The sequence below is a fragment of the Rousettus aegyptiacus genome, unplaced genomic scaffold, assembly GCF_014176215.1.
Source record: "Rousettus aegyptiacus isolate mRouAeg1 unplaced genomic scaffold, mRouAeg1.p scaffold_m13_p_3, whole genome shotgun sequence".
NCBI lineage: Eukaryota > Metazoa > Chordata > Mammalia > Chiroptera > Pteropodidae > Rousettus > Rousettus aegyptiacus.
In genome coordinates, this window is record NW_023416306.1 from 101,367,672 (window position 1) to 101,394,669 (window position 26,998).

A 26,998-nucleotide genomic window follows, 5' to 3' on the forward strand; every position below is an offset into this window, starting at 1 on the left:
TTTAGCATTTGTGTGTCTCTGGTTATCCTGCAATAGAAAGATTATTTATATTGTACTCTCCCGGAAAGACTCTGAGGACTGCAGCCCCACAATGATGTGATTATGCCATGCCAGCAAAGTTCCCTGTCAGTAGCGAAATAGTCATCCCATCTCCTACTACCCTAATCTGAAATTGTGAGGTCAATTCTGAAGACAGAGAGTAAAGGCATATATATGTTGTCTCTAGATGACTACTGTTATGGTATATTGAAATCACAGTGTAGAGAGAAAGTTTTTCATTTTTTCATCATTTACACAGTGGCTTAGCATATTACTTTACTTATAAGGGTGAACCCAAAGTGTCTCTGGATAAAAGGAAGAAAGGACAGCATCCCAAGAAAGACCATGTTGCTCTTGAGCAGAGAGGAGAGGAAAGGAAAGGCCTAAACAGACTACTGGAATGAGAAGAAATGGGCTTATAGAGTCTGCATAAACCATTGCAAAAGACGTGAGTTGGCTGGGCATCCACAAACATCAGAACTCTCAGTCATGCCTTACTACCCCCTCCAACTCCATCTAACCTGTCATCTTTCCCAGGCCTTTTTGTCCTTGATCCTCATCTCATTTCTTCCTCTAGCATACTACAACAGAAAGTAAGCAAATAACCATGCTAAAATAATTCTTTACTGTAATCATTAAGATCACAGAGATAGCAAATCAGTATTTAAATTTAAACCCAGGACTGTCTGACGCAAAGCACACTATTCTATCCTGCTGTAGAGAAGGAAGATAAGGAATGTGAAATACTATGGAAAGGATTCTGACAGTATGTCTCTGATATATTCATTGAAATTTATGTATTTGATTTACATTTATTGAGCATCTAGCCAGCTTTAATTTAAATTAGAATTAGTCTAAATTTTTAAGAAAATCTATATACATAAATTTTAAAGGAGTAGTACTTCTGAAGTCATATGTTGGTTTTCCTTTCTATATCAGTCCTTCTCTTTATATTACTTTATAGTACACTTCATAGTCTTTTTACTTCTATTTACTCTATAACTTTCACCAATTCTACTATATATATATTTTTTGACACTAGTTCTATAATAAGAACTATAAGCTGTTTCTGTTTCCATTTTTTTACATCATTGTAGATAAAACTTTTCCAATAATAAATTTGGGTTTTACACAAAATATAATAATATTTCCAGGTTTTCTGTTTTATTAATAAAGAGCTTTAAATTCTGCTTCTGAGAAGCACAGTCTTTTAAATGTAGGCCCACCTTCATCCTAGAAATGAAGACCTATCCTCTGAGTAAGACTAGAATTTCCCCCTAAAATACCAACTATCTCCCTGGAAGTGCCTCAGTCATTCTTCTCGGTGACTTTGACCAAGTAACTTAAAATTTTTAGGTAACAGGTAACTTTTACTCCTTTGCAACCTGATAGTGTTGACTGTATCTCTTTATTTTCAGGCTTGTGTATTGACTTGGAACACTTTAATTTTCCTATTTCTTATCCTCAGCTGTAGTACAGGTGCTTGATCTTCTGGTCTACTTTGTTTAGAACAGTCAACCATATCCTCTTGAATTAACCGTCTTAGTGGTTAACATAGTACACATATTCCAGCCGCCTTTTCTTTCTTTTCAATATTGCATCTGCTCTCTGGTCTCTTTTTTTCCCCTTTCCTTTCCTTTTCTACAGATTTTTTTTCTGAAAGAAAAGTTTCACAGGATATCTCTGATAGCTCTCTTGAATTTCAGTGTTAGTAAATAAGGAATCATTATAGCCTCCAGCTTATAATTACTTTCTTAATAGAAACCTAATTCTTGGCTGTTAGTATTTCTAGCTCATTTATTTGACATTGGTGAATAATTTGCTTCAATATAAAAGAAGCTGAATATTTTGTATTCTTGTTTGTCTATAAGAACTGAATATTTAGTTCTGCAGGATTTGACATATCACCATATGTCTTTTTTTCCATAATTCATATTATTTGTCTGTTATGTTGTTGCTATCTAGCCTTAGAGTTAAATGTACAGCATGTCAACATTTTTAAAAAACACTTTCATTGAGTTATAATTCATTGGCTGTAATTCTCCCATTTAAAGTATATAGTTCAATGGATCTTAGTATATTCTCAGATATATGTAATTATCACCCTAGTCAATTTTAGAACATTTTCATTACACCTCAAAAAGAGACCCTATAGCTATTACTCCCTCCCCAACACACACACCAGCATCCCCTCCTCATTCATCTCTCACTTTCAGCCCTAACTGACCACTAACCTACTTCCTGTCTCTACAGATCTTATTCTGGACTTTCAAATGAAGGAAATCATATAATATGATTCGTGACTAGCATCTTTCCATTTAGGGTAATGTTTTTAAGGTTCATCCAGGTGGACACATGTATCAGTACTTCATTTATTTCTATGATTAAAAATATTCCATTGTGGGGATATACCACAATTTGCTTATGCATTCATCTTTTGGTGAACATTTTGGTTATTGCCATCTTTTGGTATTATAAATAATGCTACTATAAATGTTCATATATAAGTTTTAGTATGGATATATGTTCCTGTTTCTCTTGGATATATATCTAGGAGTGGAACTGCTGGATCACATGGTAACTCTATGTTTAATTGCTTGAGGAACTGACAGACATACTGTTATCTAAAGCAGCTGCACCATTTTATATTCCTAGCAGCAGAATGTAAGGACCTCAATTTCTCCATATTGGCACCAGCACTAGTTATTATCTTCCTGGTCACCCTGATAGGTATGGAGTGGTTTCTCATTGTGGTTTTGATTTGCATTCCTTTGCTTGCTAATGTTGTTGAGTGTCTTTCCTATTCATGTTAGCCATTTTTATATCTTCCTTGAAGAAGTGTCTATTGAAACCTGTTATCCATTTTTTAATTGGGTTTTTTTATCTTTTTATTATTGAATTGCATGGGCTATTTACATATTCTAGATACAGTCCCTTATCAGATATATGTGTTGAAAATATTTCCCCCATTCTGTGGGGTGACATTGGTTAACAAAATCCAGTAAGTTACAACAGTATATCATATATATTTTTCATTGTATGTTCACTGCCTATAGTTAGATTTCTTTTTGTCAATATATATTGGACCCCTTTTACCCCATCTACCTTCCCTCTCCTCACTACCCTCTGGTAACCACTAATCTATTGTCCATGTCCATGAGTTTGTTTGTTTGTCCAGTTTGTTCATTGCTTTTAGATTTATATCCCACACAAAAGTGATATTGTGGTTTTCAACTTTTTCTGTCTGGCTTATTTTGCTTAGCATGTTTTTCTGAAGGTTCATCCATGTTGTTGCAAATGGCAGTATTTCATCTCTTCTTATAGCTAAGTAATATTCCATTGTATATATGCACCACATCTTCTTTATCCAGTCATCTATAGTAGGACACTTTGGTTGCTTCCATGTCCTGGTAGGTGAATAATGCTACTCTGAATATCAGTGTGCATATATCTTTTCGGATATATGTTTTCAAGTCCTTGGGGTAAATATCCAGTAGAGGGATTGTTGGATCATATAGTAGATCAATTATTACATTTTTGAGGAACCTGCACACTGTTTTCCATAGTGGCTGTACCAATTTGCAGTCCCACCAGCAGTGTATGAGGGTTCCTTTGTCTCCAAATCCTTTCCATCACCCATTACTTATTACTTGACCTATTGATAACAGCTGTTCTGTTATCACAGGTGTGAGATGGTTTTGACTTGCATTTTCCTAATAGCTAGTGATTTTGAGCATCATTTCATATGTTTGTTGGCCATTTTTATGTCTGCTTAGGAGAAGTGTCTGTTCAGATCCTCTGCCTATTTTTTGGTCAGATCATTTGTTTTTTGTTGTTATTGAGTTGCCTGAGTTATTTGTATATTTTGGATATTAGGCCCTTATCAGAGGCATTGCTTGCAAACATATTTTCCCATTCAAATGGTTGTCTCTCTACATTGTTGATGGTTTCTTTTGCTGTGCAGTAACATTTTAGTTGGATATAGTTTTATTCATTTATTTTTGCTTTTATTTCCTTTGCCTTGAGGTCAAAGTCATAAAATCCTCTTTAAATCCAAGGTCCATGAAACCTTTTAGTTTCTGTGTTTTCTTCTATGAAATTTATTATTTTAGGTCTTATATTCAGGTCCTTAATCCATTTCGAGTTAATTTTGGTGTGTGGTGATAGACAACAGTCTAGTTTAATTCTTTTTCAGGTGGCTTTCTAGTTTTCCTAGCACCATTTATTGAAGAGGCTTTCCTTTCTCTACTGTATGTTTTTGGCTCCTTGTTGACAATTATGTGCCCATATAAACATGGGTTTACTTCTGGACTCTCAATTTTGTTCTACTGGTCTGTGTGTCTGGTTTTTTTGCCAATATCATGCTGTTTTGATTATTGTCATTTTGTAGTATAATTTGAAGTCACGCAGAGTGACTTCATTCAGGCTTATTCTTTTTTCTCGGGTTAACTTTGGCAATCCCCAGGGTTTTTTGTGCTTCCGTACAAATCTGATTTTGAAATAAACTTCAAAATTAAAAAGGTAAAGAAAGATACTGAGGGACACTTTCTAATGATCAAGGGAGTCATACACCAAAAAGACATAATACTTATTAATATTTATGTTCTCAATCAGGGAGCCCCAAAATATATAAAGCAATTACTGAGACAACTAAAGGGAGAAACAGATCAAAACACTATCATAGTATACCCCACTGTCAGATATGGACAGATCATCTAAACAGAAAATAAGAAAAGAATATACTTAAATGATACATTAGACCAACTGGACATAATCGACACTTACAGAGATTTTTATCCCAAAACAGTTGCTTATACATTATTCTCTAGTGTATGTGGAACATTCTCAAGGACTGACCACATACTGGAACACAAAGCTAACCTCAACAAATATAAGAGAATTGAAATCATACCAACCATATTCCCTGATCATAATACTTTGGAGCTGGAGATCAACTGTAAAAAGAAAGTGGGAAGAACCACAAATACATGGAGATTAAACAACATGCTACTGAAGAATGACTGGGTCAGAGAAGAAATAAAAAGAGAAATAAAGAGATACATGGAAACGAATGATAATGGTAGTACAACATATCAAAACTTTCGGGACATGGCAAAGGTGGTACTAAGGAGAAAGCTGATGGCATCTTTCGAAATGCAAAATATTTTATTTTGATTTTGTTCAGTTTATATTTTTTTCTTTTGTTACTTATGCTGTTGATGTCATATTTAATAATCCTTTGCCAAATTCCAGATTGAAATTTTATTCCTTTGTTTTCTTCTATGAGTTTTAAAATCTTAGCTCTTAACTTTTAGGTTTTTGATCCATTTTGAGTTAATTTTTTTTTATATAGCATGAGGTAAGAATTCAACTTCATTCTTTTACATGTGGATATATGGTTGTCTCAGCACCATTTGTTGAAAAAACTATCCTTTCCCCATTGAGTGGTCTTGGTACTTTTGTCCAAAATTAGTTGACCATAAATGTATGAGTTTATTTCTTAACTCTCAATTCTAATCCATTGATTTATATATCTGTTCTTCTGCTAGCTAACTACACTGTGTTGATTACAATTTCTTTGTAGTAAGTTTTTAAATTTGGGAAGTGTGCGTCCATATACTTTGTTCCTTTTTTCCTAAATTGTGTTGGCTGGTCTGGATCTCTTGCAATTCCATATCAACTTTAGAATTGCTATGCCAATTTCTACAAGGAAGTCATCTTGGATTTTGATAGAAGTACTGAATCTGTAGATCAGTTTGAGAACTAGTAACCTCTTAACAATACTAAGTTTTCTGATCTGTGATCTATGCTTCGCATCTTTGTCAACTATATTTCTTTAGATTTTTTTTCTATTTGCTATTTCAAATGCACCTGACATGCAGTCTTATAAAAGTGCAGCAGTATTTTATTTCAGTGATACACTTCCTCTCTTCAAGGCTGACTTTATAATGAAATTGATTTATAAATGTCCCTAGTTTGGGGTATGAAGAAAACAACTGGGCAGAGTACTACTTATAAAAATCCAACTCCACCCCTTTTACCCAGAAAATTTTGTATGCTGAAATATTTTGTGTGTTATATTACTAGCTATCCATATGCATAAACAATCAAAAGTGTCTACCGGTTACCTAACATTGTTATTTCATTTTAGTACTTTCTTGCACGTATGTGTAAGAGTTACACATATGTAAGTTACCATATAATTAGATGAGGTTTTATTTCAAAACTATTGTTCAGTCGATGTTTTATAAAATTTACTATTATGAAAGTATTCTACAGATTTTGCACATTCCTAAACTCCACAATACTCTTTTCCCTATGTAAATTTCTCATGTGTTCACTTTTATATTGTGCTAGATTTAATTATTTGGTATTATATTGCCAGTACCTGCAGAAGTAAAACTTGAAATTGTGGATTTCACGTTTCCATGGTTTATTCATGAGCTTAATATGTAGTTGAGTTTCTCAATTGTAACTCTGAGAGCATTGTAGCATGCCCACTTTTTCATTAACCTGACACGTAAGTGTGAAATTATATGTACTACTTGTGAGCCATCCATAGATGGTCTGAAACATACCAGAGAGATCAGAAGGAAAAATGATGGTTTCACACATTGTTCAAGATTGTATTGCAGCTAATGGCACTGGCAAAGTTGGTGGTCTGGGAATTAAGTAAGAATCAATCCACAGCTCATGTGTTTGCATACAGTAGTTCTCAATGAGAAATCCTAAGTGGTCACTTGAACTTTTGTGGCAAAGAGCCAAAGTCTTCTGTAAAATGTACACAAGCAATTCTTGCTGCCTTCAGCAAGCATAAATCTTATACTAAGTGAAACATTTTCCCTTTTCCCTCTCTGAGGAAATGCTAAAATGATTTTTCAACACCCTATAATACATTCATATAATAGAAAAAAAAAGATATAAATAATGATGAAGGCCAATTCTCATGTCACATAAATGAATGTGAAAAAGAAACCAGATGAGATGACTGATGTATCTCTTTTTAATGCAGGCTTATGTTTAAATAATTACATCTCAGTTGCTTAAAATGTTTTCTTCGACTCTGACTTGAAAAGCAGCTCCAAATTCTTTTATTTAATTTTAGCCTTAAATAACTGTGTTGTTGTTGATAAAAGATCAACTTAAACTGTGGGTTTCCTACTACATTATCTAAGTAAATACAAGTTACAAAACCCACTTACGTGCAGAGAATAGATAAACAGGCAAGTTTTGATCTAATCTATAGTTCTTTGCTCTTTTTAAATGTCTCTAACAAAGATCAATTTAACTTCTTGAGTTACTTCTTTCAACTCTTCTGACTACCCTTGAGTAGCTACTTCAATGTGATAAACAGTTTAGCATAACCCTTTCAGACACTGGTCCTGCACTTTTCATTGTATATGTTGATCTTCTTTTGGAAAGCAGTTCAGATTTCAAATCCAAATGACAAATCCAAGTAGAGAAATTTATGTTTTATTATTGTAAAGGAAAAAGTAAATGAATAATTGAAATGTATTATTTAGGGGAAATTTTTTCAAAACCCAAAATGTTGGGATTTACAGTAAATTTATATACTATTGCATGAAATAAGTAATTGCACAAAGTATTGACTTGTCCCATAATAATATGGACCTTTACTCCACAGCATTAAATCTACCCAATTTCCTCATCTGTGAAATTGGAATGGTAATAACCCCTAAATAATTGTATCATGATGAGTAGTAGGCAAGATAGTAGACAAAGTATAGTATTTTTATTTAGAATATCATATCTTATGCTTTGGACTTCTTATTAGAAAAGATAGCTGTAATCTTAGAATATATTTGGTAGTAAACTCTTACAGCATTAAACAGGCTGATAAATTTTACTAAAGGGATTTAACACAAAAGCAATTTCGAAATTTGTAAAAGAAACAAATGCTACATTAAAAGGTAGATATATTATGCAATCAGAACTAGTAGAAAGATAACCTTATCTGCAAATTAAAAGAAAAAAACATGCAAAAGCCAATAAATAGGAATGTCATATGCTAGCCAAATATTGGCATCTAATTATTACCTCATGCCATACTTTTTCTGCATAAAATTCTCCTGTTTTCAATCTAAGTCTCATCTTCTCTGATACCTCTCTGATTCCTGCTTCCACTTTCAGTTTAAAAAATTATTTAGCTAATCACCTTTTATTAATCTCTGCTGTATACCAGACACCACTGAAGAACTCACTGCTTTTCCTAGAACACCAGAAACACAGACAAAGCATAATATGACAAATCCAAAACCCACAGATATACAAAAAGCCCGCGCGTGCATGTGCGTGTGTGTGTGTGTCACACAAAGGAGAGTGCAGTCAGATGTGAGAACCACCAAGGTAGTGACTTGGCACAATTGAGATAATAAATAATCTTAAACACAAGTTGGCTCACTAGTCAGGAATCCAGACTAGAAAAGAAAGGCCTCACTCTCTCATAGCCTCCTGATCTGGAACACAAAGCTCTACATTGATGTTGATGGAGAAATGGGCCAGGAAGCCTGCATTATTTCAGTTCACAGTCCTGTGGCCAGAACTAGTCAAAGTCGTTCCACACCCCTTCACCTCCTACTCCCCTACAAGACGGCTGAGAAATACAGACAAATAAATTTAGTGTTTGTTAAATATTACTGTCTCTACCACAGAATGTTTTAGGAAGGAGATCAATGTAAGCTAGGCCTTAAAGATTGAGTCAGATTTTGATAATTGGAATTGTGAGTAAAGGACATCACATGTAGGGAAGAATGAAAGCACAAATGCAAGAATATCTCATGGTATGTGATATAGAAATATTCATTATTTTCTCCATGGCTGAGACTAATAGTTATTCGGCCAGCATCTGTTCTCCTTTTTTTTTTTTTAATATATAGTAATAGAAGTTTTAGCTGAGCGTGTGTTAATCTATCTAAAGAATTCATTGTGTAGTCTGTTTTGCATTTAGGTGGCACCGTGGGAGTAAGTTCTTAACTATGAAATGTGAGAGGAATTATATGTGTAACATCCAGGATGTGCTCCTAGAGTGAAGGAGTATGAGTATGTCCTCCTTCTCTCTCTGCCTTCCATCACACTGGCCTACGGACACTAGGAAGTCATTTTTATCATGTGTATGAGAATGCACTCTAGGAAGAGTGGAGCAAGAAAATGGAAATAGCAAGAATCCTTGATAGCATCAAACTGTCATACCTTTCCTTTCTAGTTACCTAAAGAGAAAAAAATAAACTTCTATTTTGTTTAAGTTCTTTCTCTCCCTTTGTGATCTCTCTATAGCTATAAAGAGTTTCGCAGTGAATATACAATTATAAATTTAAACTATAATTGCAAACAAAAGAAAACAAAAATAAAAACACAACGTTGCTTTGAAATTGATTATTTCAAAAGTACTGCAGAGAGTTTTACATTTCTATGCTGTAGGTATGATGTGCATATAATGCAATGGTGTAAGTTAAATAGAATAACCATCATACTTCAGTAGCATTATGAAAGGCCCCGTTTGAAACATATCTGCATATCAGTGTGAAATGGCTACATCACGTGAAAGAAAAATAGAAAAAAAAGTATATTGGCACCAGCGCTGTAGCGAATACTACAATGTATGAGTCACACATTTCAGAATAAATAACTACACTGCAGGGGTTTACAAAGTCTCCTATGTCAGATATTGCTAGAGCAGGAAGTATAGAAATGCCAGGGAACCCAGATTGGAACTGAGTAGCTGAAATGCAGAGATTCACCATGTATTTGCCTTTGAGAACCAATTGACAAACATAAAATTGAAAATTCGACATTATATTTAAAATGTGGGAGTTCATAACTCCACATATAATACTAAATGAATGTCTCTTTATATCAGTTAAACTCATTAATTGAATAATGTCAACCCTTTAATGTGCCATGAGACTAATTACCTACAGAATTTTGTGGGACCATTCATTGAAATAAGTGCTACAAATTCTGCAGCAACAGTAAGTAAAGTGGTCATATTATAACTGTAAAATTTTATGAGGATAAGGTGAGCTAGTTCATATATATTGCTTAATGTGGTATTTAGCATATGGTTAGTACTTAATAAACTTTAAAAACAATTCAAGTTATGAACCAGGTTTAGAGTTTAGAGCATCAAGGAAAAGACATATAGAATTGAATTTTTTTTTTTTTTGACAAATTAGGCACAAATTTGGTTTGTAGAGTTTTTACCACATACCTGTAAATTAATCTTATCTTAATACATTGTTTTTATCATCTTTTCACTAGGAAATGATACCTAAATATTATGTATACATTTTTTCTAATGGCCGTTTTAAGCCCTCATTTTTTTTATTAGCTGCAGTTTAAAAATTCTCATGATTTCCCAAAGTGAATCATTACGTAGTATGTCAAATTTGAATTTCAGGTTTTTCGTGCCATTTTATACTCTTATCCATTAAAAAAAAAGCCACAGAAAATAAGAAACTCTCAGTCTAAAGGAGCATAATGTACATGTTATCTTAAGAAAGGTAGGTTTTGTGTACATTATTTTAAACCAGAAAATTAGGTTAATTTTTTAAATGATGGCAATGTTGTAAATGTATTGCATCACATCTCTTTAGCTTTAACGTTCCTGTAATAAGTAATCCTATGATATCAACCCTATTCCTATCACCTAGTTATCACTACTACTATTTACCTACCTACCTCTCAGATTGTTAGTATGGGGGTAAAATATGCTAAGGGGCATTTTCTAGTACACAGTTTAGCAACTGACTAAAAGCACATTGATTCTGAATAAGGAAAAAAAAACGCTCATATTTATGCATATTTATGTTACACATATCCCTTAAATACACAGTACTCCACATGAAAACAGTGCTATTCCACTCGAATCTTCTATAGCTTCCCTATCACTTTCCTCTCAGGGAAGTCGTGCATTTGCTGCCTTGCTCACATTTCTAATAAATCAACCCTGAGCAATATCATTTCTTCAGGTAGCTGCATATTAATTAATTTCCCATCCTTTCTCTATTGCTCCAACACACATGTGCGCGTGTGCGCACGCGCGCGCGCGCGCGCGCACACACACACACACACACAAAACAAACAAAAATTCTGTTGCATTCGTCAGCTAAACACCAACTTTGTTACATAAAAGCTAATGATATGCCTGCATCCTAATAAAAGAGAGCTTCATGTTCTGAATAAAACTAGAGTAATAAAGAACCACTAGATCAGTATTCCACAAACCTCAGTGAACATGAGCAACTCTGAAGAGCTTGTTATAAAGCATATTCTTGGGCCTCAGCCCAAATGATTCTAATTTATTCTCTCTGGTTTAGGTCTAAAAGTGAGTGTTATTAATCATCACCCTCCACTTTGGTAATTCTGATGCAGGTGTTCCAGAGGTCACACTTGAGAAACCCTGTAATTGGTTGCAAACTTTGTGAAGGCATAGATATCTTTACTTCTGCATCCCTAGAATGATGCTTGGAATTTAGTAGGCACTCAAAAAATGTTCTCTATCTCCCAGTCTTTATCATCTCAATAAATGGAAATTTCATCCTACCTCTTGATCAGGCCCAAATCTTTAAAGACATCTATGATTCCTTTTATCCTTGCACATTCCATATCCAAATCATCAGCAAATCCTATCAGCACAATATTCAAAACAAATTTCTGATCTTATCATTTCTCACCACCTCTGCCATCGTGACTCCAGTGCAAGCCATCACCATCCCCAGACTCCAACCTCTTAGCTAACTTTCCAGATTGTACCCTATATCCATTTCCCATGGCTACTCTAATAAATGACCACAAACCTAGAGGTTTATAGCTATACTAATTTATTCTTGTACAGTTCTGGAGGTCAAATGTCCAAAATTACTCTCACTGGACTAAAGTCAAAGTGTTGGTAGGGCCAGTTCCCTTTGGAGGCTCTGGAAGAAGAATCCATTTCCTTGACTTCTATGGCTTCTAGAGGTCACCTGCATTCCTTGGCTCATGACCCCTTCCTTGCATTACTCCAACTTCTTTTTCCATGGTCACATCATCTACTACTCACTCTGATCTCTCCTGCCTCTCTTTTATGGAAACTGTGGTGATTACATCTGCCTATCCTGATAATCCAGGATAATCTTCCCCATCTCAAAATTCCTTTGGCCATATAAAGTAACAGTCATTGGTTCTGGAAGTTGGGACCTGGACATCTCTTAGGGTTACCATTATTCATCCTATCTTTCAATTGATTCCTCCTGAAAACTTTCAGACAGAAAAAAAAAAATAGATCATACGCCTAGGCTCCAAATTTTCCACTTGCTTGACATGTTACACAGCATAAAAGATGACAAGTTTACCATGGCCCAAAGGTCCTGTGTGATCTGGCCCTCTGTAATCTCTCCAACATTATCTAACACCACAAATCTTTTATTAAATGTGTTCCAGCCACATCAGACTCTTTGCTGTTCAAATATGCCAAACACACTTTCATCTCAGGACTCTTGCACTTGTTCTTCTCTCTGCCCAGAATGTCCTGCCTTTGGATGTTTACATGCCTGACTTTCCAGCTGCTTTCAGGTTTATGATTAAATATCATCTAATTGCAAGGCTTCTGTGGGTACCCCATGGAAAATAACACCCCCAGCTCTCAATAACCCAACCCCTATCCTGCTTTATTTTTCATCGCACTGTATGTCATCTGAAATAATATATAATAGTGATTTTTGTTGTTGTTCACTGTTATATTCCCCACACTTAGAATAATGCCTCACATAGAGATATACTCAAGTATTATTTCTTAAATAATAAATAAGGAAATAACTGTTAAATTAATGATTTCTAAACCAGTTATCAGGTGTCCTTTTGAAAATCTTCATGTTTCTTTTGCTGTTTTCTCATTCTTTTCTTACTAAACATGAAATGTAAAGATAATTTATCATCTTTTTCACAATAAAACCAATACTTTACAATGTTTTTATTACTAATGTCTATCACAAGATGGATAGAACATTATAGGCTTGCCTAGATGACTATTAATACTGCTTCTATAGGAAAATTCATCTTAAACTAAAAGTTTTTTAAATATGATGTTTATAGGTTTGTTAAAACTGTTGGTACATACCTAGTTGCAGAAAATATATACCATGTATTTTTATAGTTTAATGAACTAGCATGTTTGAATTCACGAGAGGATGTTCAAATGAACCAACTGTGTTAATGTAATGATAATATTTAGAATTACTATAACACCTTCTCAGCATTAATCCTCACACTATCATTTCATTGTCATATCTTCTTTATAGATTTAGGACCTAAGGGATGAGAAAGTGACTTGCCTAAGTCACTGAGGAACCTGGTATTGAGATTAGAACTCAGTCATTCCTGGTTCTTAGAATGTGTGCTGCTACCACCAGGCCACATTCTTCTCTCTAGAGAGAAGACATGTCAGCATGGAATTATACTGAAGCAGAGATGTGAAATGGATCCATTACATATTTATCTAGTGAGAAGGTCTGGAGAAGAATCAATCTACCAGTGCCAACAGAGAGGCAAAGTGTATGATACCACTATATTTAGAAATCTCATTGACTATTTCCACAAAGTAAAGCCAAGAGAGATGAAAAATGATCTTCATCATTTAGAAAACACAGCCACTCCAACACCCTTGGATAAAATAAATTAAACTTTATTTGATTTGACCTCTAATAATATGGATAATTATCTTATAACTCACTTTCTTACCTTTTGATTGCTCTCAGATCCAGAATGTATAAGCAAAACCTGATCAAATTTATTCATTTAGTTTGAAGATTTTGCTTCAAAAAAGTAGTAATTTAGCATTCCTTCCTATTAATAGCATGTGAAGACTTAAGGCCATAGTCTAACTTCAACTATTAAAATTATACACAGGCATGTGATTTTATTAAGCAGTGATTCTGTATAACGTTCCCCTTAGAAGACACCCACACGTCTTTAAAAATAAGTTGGGCAAACACTGACTGTGAATGAATGTGTTTTTGTTTTCTTAATGGAATATCAATGGGAGTTGTACACACGGATCAAGAGCTGTACACATATTATTATCTCCAAATAATTAATATTTGTGTATTATTTCCCTTGGGCTGGCTATGCATGAATACAGAGGCACTGGTACTACTCATCACAAAATACAATGTTAGCTGGTTCCAGGGGCGCCTTTGTGCATACTCCCTGCACATGGTTGAAGGAACTGAGGAAGCACCCCGCTGGGTCCCCTCCCTTCCTCCTTAGGGAGTATGTACTAATTCTATCTTCTCATATTGGGAAAGCAGCCAAAGGCAGAGCAGAAAGGACAGCACTGTATTCCTGGAGAGAGTAAAGTGCCAACAGTCAGGAATGGGAAAGAAAAATGTGAATTTTATAGAATAAGGGTAACAGAAACAATGATTATAGCCTCAATCTTTCCATTACGGATAAAGAGGGAAGTCTTCCTCCTGTGACTGGCAGACAGGTAACAGCATCCAATTGCAGCTTTATGTTTGCACCGCACACGTGAAGTGAAATAGAGAAAATAAATTACTTAAAGGATTTAAGCCATGGAACAGTGTCAAATACGTGGACTGTAGTGGGCTTGTTACCTGGCGGTGTCTGTGTCACCCTTCTGCAAGATCTTACCAACTAGTTGGGCTCCCCTTGCTTTTAACCTTGGATGTTTGCACAAAATTTAGTTTCTATTTTTGAGGGGAAAAAACTAACTACTTCAAAAAAAGATAAGTTATTTCAAAGGAATATGTGTATGTGTGTGTGTGTCTATCTATTATCTATCTATCTATATATCCATTAATAAAACAAGTTCTATAAGATATTTTGTTCTAAGTGTGAAAGCAGAGTTTTTTAAAAATGAGAGAGTAAGAAATATGTCCAATGACAAATCATCTTTCATAAGCAATAGTATCTTGTTGGAAAACATAACTAATTATATGTCATATATAAGTTCACCTGAGCATGAAAGCATTTCTAAACACTAGACCTTCTCATTATGGTATAGAAAAAAAATGACTCTGCAGAAACATCTCTAAGTGTTTACATTAGAAAGGAAAGGTGAATATTAAATCTGGTTTGGAGATTACAATTCTTTAAATAGCTGAAAACTAACATCACTGTTACAAGAACATTAAATAGAATCTAAATGATCATTATGTATACAAATATATAAATGTCACGATAGAGGCGGCACTTTATTTTAAACATGTTGCTTTAAAAAATCCATAAAAGGAAGGGAATTAATATAAAAAAATTTTTTTTAATTATAATCTCTTAGTCCCATGGTAACAATATTACAAAGTTAAGTGTAATCACATGTATAATTAAAGCAATAATTATATGAATACTTGGATCATCAATATACAGTGCTCAATTTAACAGAAAAAAAAACCATTATGAAAATGACAAATTTTGTTATGTTTTCCTTCATTTTAATCCTGAGCTTTAATCCCCCTTCCCCAATTGTAATTTATATACTATAATTTAGAGGCAACCCAAAACCCAGGAAAGAAGATATTTGGGAGGCAGAGAATTCGTTGAGAGGAGGTAAAAATATTAACTGTGCAATATTTCCAAGGCAATCAAAGGATGAAGGCACTGGTATGTGAAAGTGGAAATTATCCATAACTTTAGGCTTTTAAATTAAAAACACTAAAAGAGAGAATGTAAACTTTAAAAACTATCCACAGGAACTAAAATGCCTCTTCTTTATTTTGACCTTTTCTGCACAATAGAGCACTAAAGTTAGAGTCTGTATCTGCTAATTTGAAGTCTGGAATCTGGAAGAAGCTGCTGTTCTTTGGATTCAGAAGTAAAGAGTATTTCAATACCATGAAGCCAGACAAAGGGTGCCAGAATAGAACTTCTCTAAGGAAAAGATGACTCTGCTAACCTTCATAATGATAATGGCCTGGTTAGTGGATCTTAAAACGGTGAAATCCAGGAACAGACAGTGTAAAGACTGAAATCTGAGACCAGAATTCAAATAATGGCTCTCCATTAATCAAACTTGGCAAAATTATCTAACTTCTTGATGCCTCAGTTTTCTTATCTATAACAATGTGGATAGTAGCAGGATGTATTTCACAAGTATTTTTGAGAGGATCATGTCAGATAATTGTGGAAAAGCTTTGGCAATGCACCTTATTTAAATACTGTTAAATTCATGTTTGCTATTGACGCTCAACGTGAAATTTCAAAATTTGCTTAAGTATAATCATTTGCTTAAGTATAATCATTTAGAGTTGAGGACAACCCCATTATTTCCTGAATGAGTGAAATTGTCAATATAGTATGATATAATATAATAAGATTGCATAATATAACAATATTATTAATATAATATAATATAACAAATAATTTTAGACACAGAAGGAACCTTAAAGATTTTGTAGCACAACACAATCACAGCACACCTTAGGAAGGTAAGGCCCACAGATGTGAAGTATGTTGTCCAAAATCAGCATTTTTTTCTTTTAACTGTAATATCTACATTTTTAAAGCTAGAACCTAAATCACTTTTTTTTCTTTCAGTATCATTAAGTAATTCGAAAATTTGCTGTTGCATGGGACTTTGTATTAACTCTTTCAACTCATTCCATTTTCGTTAATTAATCAATCTCTGTATAAATTGTCTGATATAACAAACTACTTAAGGTCTTTTGGAAGACCTGTGCTACTTTAACAATGTCAGATGATAAGGTCAAAAACACATAGCAGAGATGCACACTAGCAGCTGAGATATTTTCATATTATTAAAGACATCCATAAATTTTTCTTAGGAAAGTAGAATTAATATTCCTACATGGATTGGAAAAGCTAAATTGTTAATAGCTTCCCTAGGTCTTTGAATCTTTCCACGACACCGTCAATGATTTTGTCACTGTTTAAACAATGTAAACTATCACAACTTATCCTCATAAAAATGTAACCCTGGGCTTTGAAGATCTTAGTTTCTTTAAAATAAAGGATGATTAACTGCTTAACAATTAGCAGATGATTGAACCATATAAATCAAGTTAAAAAAAAAAAACACGGAGATAGAATTATACAGACCAATATCCAAGAGTAATCAAATTATCTGGATAACTACCAAGTTTCTCATTCATTTTGTTCCTTTATCTAGAGCTGCATTCTGTACTATTATCACATATTAAGTAGAAACAGATTATAACACATTCTAGTTTGAAGAAAAGTAAATACATGAGTGATATACTTGATAAATAAAAAAATAGAATGTTGATTTTACAATAAAAGTAAATTATTAGTAGAAAAGTTTGTATAGGCATTAAACAAATTGAGCATGTCTTTAATGTGGGACACTTTAAAATGTACATTACAGTATTATTATTCAGGCTTTAGATGAATAATATTCTCATTGGATTATAAATTGAGCTCTAACTGGATTGGGGAGGCCATCTAATAGCTGGGCAGAGAAAAGTCTGACTTAAAGCTCAAGCAGGCTCTGAGAGAACCCATTAATGCATTAATCTATCACAAATAGGTAAATGGGTAAAGAGATGGAAGGATGAGGATTATGCTCCCTGAGACTGTTCCAATAATTAATGCTTCAGTCACTAGAGCCTTTATTTCATAAATCATTTCTGATAGGTTGAAATATTTTATTCCTATCCAAATAGAATAAACTTTACAATATAAATTTCCAATATAGATACATAAGACATCATTTTTATTCCAACCAAATATGTTAAGCTCTTTTTTACTTTTCAAATTTGTTGTGAATTTTTAATGAAACAGGCTTTGTTTAATATACCTAACATTTTTCAGTTCTGGCATTACACTTCATAGTATGAGGACTATCATAGAACAAAAAATGGAGTTTTATAAAAAGCTTCTGCTCAGCAAAAGAAACCATCAACAAGGTAAAGAGACAGCCATCCTAATGGGAAAATATATTTGCAAGTAACACCTCCAATAAGGGCCTAATATCCAAAATATACAAAAACTCAAATGACTCAGTAACAACAACAAAACAAACGATCCAATCAAAAAATGGGCAGAGGACCTGAACAGACACTTCTCCCTAGAGAACATACAAATGGCCAAAAAATGTATGAAAAGATGCTCAACATCGCCAACTATTAGGAAAATAGAAATCAAAACCATAATGAGATACCATCTCAACACCTATTAGAATAGCTATACTCAACAGGACAAGTAATAACAAATGCTGGAGAGGATGCAGAGAAATAGAAACCCTCATACATTGTTGGTGGTACTACAAATTGGTACAGCCACTATGGGAAACAGTATGGAGGTTCCTCAAAAAAACTAAGAATTGATCTACCATATGATCCAGCAATCCCTCTACTGGGTATTTACCCCAAAGACTTGAAGATTCATATCCGATGTTCATAGCAGCATTATTCAGGGTGGCCAGGACATGGAAGCAACTGAAGTGCCCTATAATAGATGATTGGCTAAAGAAGCTGTGGTACATATATGCAATGGAATATTACTCAGCCATAAGAAGAGATGAAATACTGCCATTTGCAACAACATGGGTGGACTTCAAGATAATCACGCTAAGCAAAATAAGCCAGACAGAAAAAAGTTGAAAATCACATGATGTCACTTATATGTGGGATTTAAACCTAAAAGCAACAAAGCAGGACAGAGACTCATGGACATGGACAGTATACTAGTGGTTACCAGAGGGGAGGGAGGAGAGGGAGGTATACGGGGGGAGGGAAAATTTTAAATCAATTCTTCAATTAATAAAGAAATTGTTTTTAAAGTTTTATTTTTTTTGTTTGAGCTCTAATAATTCTTAATCATAGAATTAAAATCTGTGAGAATAGGTGGACCTTTTAAAATATATATTCTTCAAAGGTTAATTAGTTGTTGTGGCCATAGAGTCAAACCACCTAAAAACATGCATCAGGCCCTACGAACAGATAACACAGTATTCAAACCCAAATCCTGGTATATTTTCTTTCATCCCTTACTTTTTTCTCTTTCTTTGATCTCTTCCTCTTTCCCTCTTCATCTCCTTGTTCTGTGCCTCCTCCTTCACATCCTTCTCACACCTGCTTTCACAGATGTCTCTTGGATAATGCTGAATAACATTGTTCTTTCAATATAATATTCACAGTCATAGGGGATACACAGACATATAAATAGTATATATACAAAGAATAATGATTACACAGAAGAGACAGTGGTTATGAACTGAGTCCGAAGAAGGGCCAGGAGAGGCTACAAAAGCATCCAGCGTTAAGTTGGACTTTAAAAGATATCACCAGGTGGATAGGGGATAGAACAGTTTCCAGTAGAAAGAACAATTCTTGCAAAGTCTTGACAGGGAACAAAATTAATATCATTCTTCTTGTGCTACATCAATCTCAATGTGCCTTTCAAGTCTGTATGCTATCCTTCCACAATTTCTGTGTGACCAATATGGTGGCAGTGGGTTAGCCTTACTAATTCAAGATAAAATATATATACATTGGGGATTCATTTTCTTCTAGTCATAGAGCTATTTGGCTCGCTAGCTGCTCTTCTCAGGAAATAAAGCTTTAAAGTAAACAGAAAAGAGAGATTGATTATTGTCTGTAGCTAAGAGAGTCAATCTAAGGAATGCCATAGACTGAGAAGAAACTTGGAAGAAAAGTACACAAAACTCAGGGAGAGTTAATTTCCCAGGACTTAGCACTCCAGTAGTCATTGCCCCTTAGTTTCTGAAAAAATGTAAAAGAAGGATGAAACTATTAATTGCCAGAAGTTTTTGGGATATTTTTGTACATGAATTACAGTATATTATGTGAATCTAAAATTGGCTCAACTCAAACCCAATTCAGAGAGATTTTAAAGATTTTTTATAAGCCAAATAGCTGTTACACTCCTCCAAGTTTTGCCCTTCTCTCAGTAAATATCAATGTTGAGTATTGGTGATAAGGAGATTTTAAATAACTTTATAAGTAATAGTATAATAAGACAACTTAAACACCTGTAACATAGTATAATAGTATAATAAGACAACTTAAACACCTGAAACATAGTACGTACTAAATAAATATTTATGAATGAGTAAGTGTATGTTCATCCCCGTATAGACTAAGTGAAGATCCCAGTGCTATCATGTCTCTTTTGGCATTAATTTAACATCAGCTCCATGGGAATGAATGGAGAAGAGGGTAAACTAGCAAGCTTTATGACTGATTGAAAAATAAGACTTCTTGTACTTTTTGTTAGAATAAGGTTCTCAACTAGGTGGTACACAGAGGATAATTAAGTTACAGAAGTCAAGCAATGGAAAACATCAGAAATACATATATAAATAAATATAAATGGTGTATAATACATACAGAAATATATATTTTTATTATGAAATATATAACACATAAAATATATGTAGTATAGTTATATATGTATATATATACATATAGATATATGTTTTCCATTACAAAATATATAATACATATATTACATATATAACAATATTATAATAGCTATATATACATACATATAAATTTGTATGTGTGTGTATATATATGGAAAGAGAGATTCCAAAAGGTTGTACACAAAAATATTGATATGTACAAAAAGATTTTGGTGATTTTAAAATGGTTCTAAAAATGATCTCAAACTATTTAACTTCTTAAATAAGACTTAATAATTTAGGGCTTATTTTAAAGAACCACCTTCATGGGCCAAATTAGATAGATGATAGATAGGTAGATGATAGATAATAGATGATTGATAGATAGATGATAGATAGATAGATAGATAGATAGATAGATAGATAGATAGATAGATAGATGATAGATAGCCAGCCAGCCAGTTGGATATTTTTTTCAGACCTACTGATACAGGACATTATAAAAGGAATTCTGGCATTGATTATAGAGATTAAAATGGTATCATAATATTAGATAAACAATTTTTTAAAAAGTTGTTGGATACCTATATGTAGAGGGTGCATGTCTTGAGATATAAAAAAGGGTCATGTTTTAATTCTTTTTCCTCAGTGATAATGAGATTGAGCTTAGTGTCTTTGGAGGAAATTTTCACGAAGAAAACAGAACCTTGATTCCTAGCAAATATTTTTATTTACATTAAATTAGTATTTTATTTAGTCACTAAGCAAATAATATTTGAGCCTCTTCTATATGATAGTACTGCTTTGGGCCCTATAATTAAAATTTAGTTAAATATTTTAATTTTAAAAAATAATTTTTTAAAAAAGATAGGGAATCTACTATTTATTCAGTCAATCTTTCTTAGAGGGAAGCCAGTAATTAAGAAGACTGTCAAGGATTAGAGTGGAAGATCATTTTGGAAATGCTAAAAAGTCTTTAAAGAGAAAATAGCATATGGAAAGTGTCATGGCTAACCACTGAGCCACTCTCTTTGGGTTGATCAGTTTTGTTTTGATTTTAAAAATAATAGTAACAATAATACACAATTGATTTAATAGTAATAATAATATAGATTCTTACATGGTAAAAGTTTTCAAAGAGGACAAAGCAACACCATCAATTAAGATAGAAGCTAAAATCTGCAGCAATGAATGCAACTTGCCGATGCCCTGAAGTTATTTGCTCACAGGAGGTTTTCTTATTGAGGTCACTTTGAATAGGTTTTTATCAGACAACAACATTTCATAAAAGGCTAAATCCAGCCTTTCATAAAAGGAATAATCCAGCTTGATAGCTCCAGGCAACATCTTTTGATTTCTCCTTTGTGTTTTATACCTGAGAAAAAGAAGATGTAAACAATCATTTAAAATTCAAATATTTTGAATTCTCTTCTCTCTCTCTCTCTCTCTCTCTCTCTGTGTCTCTCTCTCTCTCTCTCTCTCTCTCTCTCTCTCTCTCTCACACACACACACACACACACACACACACACACACACACACACACACACGGGAAAAAAAATCCAGAAAATAAAAAATAAATAGTAAATGACCCAGAATTTTTATCCTCTGAGTAAAACCTTAGTTGAAATACGTTGATTCAGAAGACTTAAGTCATCCAGGTAGAAATCCTGGCTTTCCCATTTATTAGTTATGCGATAATTTTCTCTGATTCCCAGTTTCCTCATTGTCTAAACAAGGCTAATGATATTTTTAGTACTGTTTACAAGAATTAAAATTAATATTTGTTGAAAGCTATGCACAGTGTCTCTACCTACTAGCTATTATTACTTGACTAAAGGTCTTATCTAATAAAACAAAAGGTATTCATCCAACTAATAACATTTTCTCAGAGAAATAGGATCGATTTAGCAGAGGTAAGGAATTATTTTCCCGTGTTCCTAAACAGATAAAAATTTATCAACTACATTCTATGGTGTAATAAATTAACAGTGTCTGGACATAAACAAAAATGTGGGAACTTATTTATTTGATTTCAAAGTTCACTTGTGTTATTTTAAATTCAGACTACTAATCTGCTGTATTAATAATCACTTGGGCTTTTGAACAGTTTTATAGAAAAGAATTTTACAGAAGATTTGCATTTTACCCTCCAAATCCTTTTGTTAATTTCAATTCATTTCAGAAAATGTCTGAAGTCTTTAATGAAATACTATCTTCATTTATTAATGCACTATAATTTGGTGAACTTCAGCAACTTAAAGTATAAGGATGACATAATCAATTATAATTCTTTTAGAAATGTTTTTATCTTAATTTTTTTAAAAGATAATAATAGCACTTTTCATCAGCAAAATACCTCATAAAAGTGAACTGATAGGAAAGGAGTGTTCTCTGGTGGTTGAGCAAGAAATTGAAAGTTCATAGAAGTGAATTCTAATTCTCCCCTGTATTGACTTCAGTGATTTTAGATAAGTCACCCAACATATACTGTTCTCTCCACATGTAATGTTTCCTGCTTTAAAAAAGATTGAAGAAATACTACGTCATTAATTCTGTTGCATAAAATAATTGGATAAATACCCTCCCCCATCCATGTCATCCTATTTCTCACTTGTCTATTCTCTCTTTTTTTTTTCCAGTTTGTATATCTTTCAATATTTGACATATGGGTAGGTCGGGGTGCGGCGACAGATAATGCTGCATATTACTCCGATGTAAAGATTCCAGTTTGGAAACAGAAGAACATGAGTTCAAATTCTGATTCTCCATTTATGAGCTGCATGACCTTGGGTAAGACACTTCTCTATTCTGAATTGTTTCCTTATAATTAAGGTATGGTTAGTGATATCCCCTTCTCAGGGTTGTCCTAAGGAGTTAATTAAATAATATTTGATATGCATTGCATTTCTTTGCTACTAGGCTTCTGTTTGGCTTCCCCATCTGGTATAATCTTTACTAAAGCCATAAAAATATTTCCAATTTTGCTTTTATAAAAATTCAGAGTCTTCACAAAAAGATACAAGCGCTGAGATTTCTGCCTACCTTCATTCCAGAAAAAAAAAAAATTACAGATAGGCAGACAGAAAGACAGACAGACATATCCATAAGGCTTCTCCTTATATTTATGATCTCATTTCTCTCACTATTTTCTGTTGAGTCACACTGGCATTCTTGTATTCTTAACAGAATTAATTCTGCCTCAGGGCATTTGATCTTGTTCTTTTCATTTTCCTGGAAACTTCTTCTCCTAGATATCATGATAGTTTACCTTCTCACTTCCTTCAGGTTTGCTTAAATATTATTACCTGAGTGACTCCTTTTGTGACCTTGCTATTCTCTTTCAGTACTACCTATCTTTCTTTTTTACCTATGTCTCTTCTTCAGTTATCCATTATTACATACCATATCAAATTAACTCAAAACATAGTGGCTTAAAACAACAAACATTTATTTTGTCACACTTTTTGTGGGTCAGGATTCCTGGCATAGTTTAGGTGGGTGCCCGTGGTTCAAATTTTCCCCTGAGATTTCAGTCAAACTTACAGCTGTGGTTGTGCCTTATATAAAGGTGTTTGCTTAAAGAAAGAGTTTCCAAGTTCTCTCATGCAGTTGTTAGTGGGATCCAGTTCCTCGTGGACTGCTAGACCAAAGGCCTCAGTTCTTTGCTGAACATTGGCCAGAGGCCTCCCCTCAGTTTTGCCACATATACCTTTTCATAAAGAAACCTACAACATAGCAGCTGGCTTTCTTTAGAGAGAACAAGCAAAAGAAAGAGAATTTCAATATGGAAGCCACATTATTTGCACCTAATCTCTGAAGTGACACTTTGCCATATTCTATTAAAAGTAAACCGCTAGGTCCAGCTCACATTCACTGGACGAGTTTTACACAAGGAGGCGAATACCATGAATTGGGGATTACTGGCGGCGGGGGCCATAGTAAAGGCTGCCTGTTATACCATGCTAATAGGGAATTGTGTGCTTTGCTCGCTGTTATAGCCCAAGTTTATAACAATGCCTAGAGAATAGTTTGTTTTATAGATATATAAAACATATATGTGTGTGTGTGTGTGTGTGTGTGTGTGTTAAATGAATGAATCTAATCCAGAATCTATACATAGTATTTAATAAATGATTGATATTATAAGTTCTTGAATATTCTTTTTTAGTTATTTCTAGTATTTTTTAGATTATTAGATTTGAATTTCTATGATGTCACTAAATTAAACAATAAGAAAGAGCACCCTAGGGTGCTTCCTCTAAAACGTGCATGTTTTGGAGACAATGCATCTCTTCTGGCTATCAAACCTGCAAATAATAGGAAGATCAGAATGCCTATGTGAGAAGCTGTGAGACTAGTAGGAAAAAAAACTAAAGGTTGATAGTACCCATCAAATTACACTGTATAACAGTTGTTAGAAAATGAGGTTCATGAGGAAAAATAGGTTGAAAATTACTGATTTTTTCTGCTCTACAATTCTGTTTCTATTATTTTTATTTCTGGAGAAGTCTGAATTGCTATTAAGGAGTATGTATACATTCCTAAAGGGTCTTCTCCTTCATGAAAGAAGGTCTTGCCCTCATATAAATATCACTTACTGGGGATTTTAATACCATTGAACTGAGACCTGGGAAAATCATAGGTATTAGAAATTAGCAGTAGAAGAACATCCATAGCAGAAAGAACATCTTGTTCTCATTTGAAGCTAGGTGAGATTCAACTGAAGAAAAGTATATATTTTGATGAGCTCAACAACATCTGTTTCTCTTGTTTTTAACTGTTCTTGTGAGTAAATAAATAAAAGACAGGTGCTGAAGAAGAAGTGGAATGCCAATAATCAGAGATATTCTGATTAGGGATGGGACATTGTCCTGTCCTTAATGCAAGTGTGCACAGACAGAAAACCTTGATGTTAGTAAGGCTGGCTTAAGAAGAAGATGGGAGAAAGCCACAGATACCAAGCCTCCATCCTGCGAGAGATATGCTCTGTGTGATCCAAGGTAGTGGGCCCTGAGGGGGAGCTAGGAAGTCAAACCTACAGTGGTTCCCGTGCGATGTTTCTGATGAAATAAGAAAACAATCACTTTTTGCACTTTAACTTTGGTTCACCTTTGCTCTTTGTAGCTATTACTTCAAGTTAAGAATCTGGTAGCTTTTTATTTATGTTATCCCAGAAAATGAGGTAGTCATACATTCAGGAACTGACACATCTACCTTTCAGTTATTCTGGAACTGAGTGGACACCAAAGTTTATGCCCAAATTGGAAGGGCGTAAATTGAGTGTTCACAGTTGTACGCTTACTTTTGTGGGATCACTGAGTGAGCAGAATCAACTGAACAATGCCTCCACTCCAGTAGTACCTTAGTCTATGTAACAGCTTTAGGTTGAAAGGGGTGAGAACTCATCTTCCATCACCCAGATGGAGAGAGTTGGTAAGATAGAAGCCTCCTTCGCTTCCTCTGTGAACCCTATACTACAAAGGCAGCGAGAAGTGTTTTTCTAATAGGAGATAGTGACTTTTCTTATAATACAGTTTATTAACACCAGAATTATAATTTTAAAACAAGCAATAGGAAGTGCTGGAGAAGAAATATTTAAATGATCATATCAGGAATAAAAATAAACTATTCTTTATCAGATCTGAGATTATAAAGGTGACCTTTTTTCTTTGAGGTTACATAGAAGTTAAACTGATTAGTGTCTAAAGAGATTAGATGTAGTCTCTCAGCAAACAATTGAAATATTAATTATACTAAAATTACTCCTGTGAGCTACAGTACCATTTGTGCTACGGAGATGAAATTCGAGAAGGTATAAGTGCACAGGAGTTGAAGTTGACGGCTTTAAATTAGAATTGAAAAACAGGAACATTAGATGAACCATTTCTTGCAGAATAGATTCTAGCTTCATTTAATTTAGAATTTGAAGATTTGCAAAAGAATGAGACAAATATGGTTAGGCTAGAGGTAGCAAAAAAGTGTAAAAACAGTCAGCAAAAATATGCTAAATAAAAGCTGTTATTTACATTAGCACTTAACAGAGTAAACACAAAAAAGATTGTTTTACTAATAAAGACAAAGGTAACAATGCAGTAGTAACAATTCAGGTTTTTAAAACTATATTTCAATCATTTAGGAGGCATTAATGAAAACTGCTGTTAAACCAAAATATAAACAACTGTGAAAGCAAAGAGGTCGTGTTGTCCAGTGGATAGAGCATTGAACAAGAAATTCCTGGCCTTGAAAATTGCGTTTGGCTGGGCCTTTGATTCTTCATGAGACTTAATTTCTCAGTGCCACTCTTTTCTCATCTGCAACAATCCCACAGCTCGGCTGACCACAGTTTAAAGACACTCATCTTCATGATGCAAACAGATGGATATTTGGAATGATTCAAATAAGTAACTCTTTCCTCCACTTTTTTTTCAGCTTTTCCATGTATGTGGTCTTAATGTAGTGACCATTTTAAAGCACATTAAGCTAATAATAAAATTCATAATAAAAATAAAAGGCATTATGGAGATTCAAACTTCAATAGCTCTACTTTTTCCTTCTCGATCAAAAGGTAAATACAAAACAAAATTATTGAATCCTGAATTCAA

The 26,998-nt window shown here is 33.8% G+C and overlaps 1 long non-coding RNA gene across 4 annotated transcripts in view; it reads left to right on the plus strand.

The window, feature by feature from the left end:
* LOC107513527 overlaps positions 1–26,998 on the plus strand; it is a 479,315-nt gene that overhangs the window by 343,947 nt on the left and 108,370 nt on the right. For all 4 annotated transcript variants that reach the window (XR_004956357.1, XR_004956356.1, XR_004956355.1 and 1 more), the window contains one exon: positions 23,036–23,186. This is a non-coding gene — a long non-coding RNA (uncharacterized LOC107513527). The remainder of the gene's footprint in view (positions 1–23,035; positions 23,187–26,998) is intronic.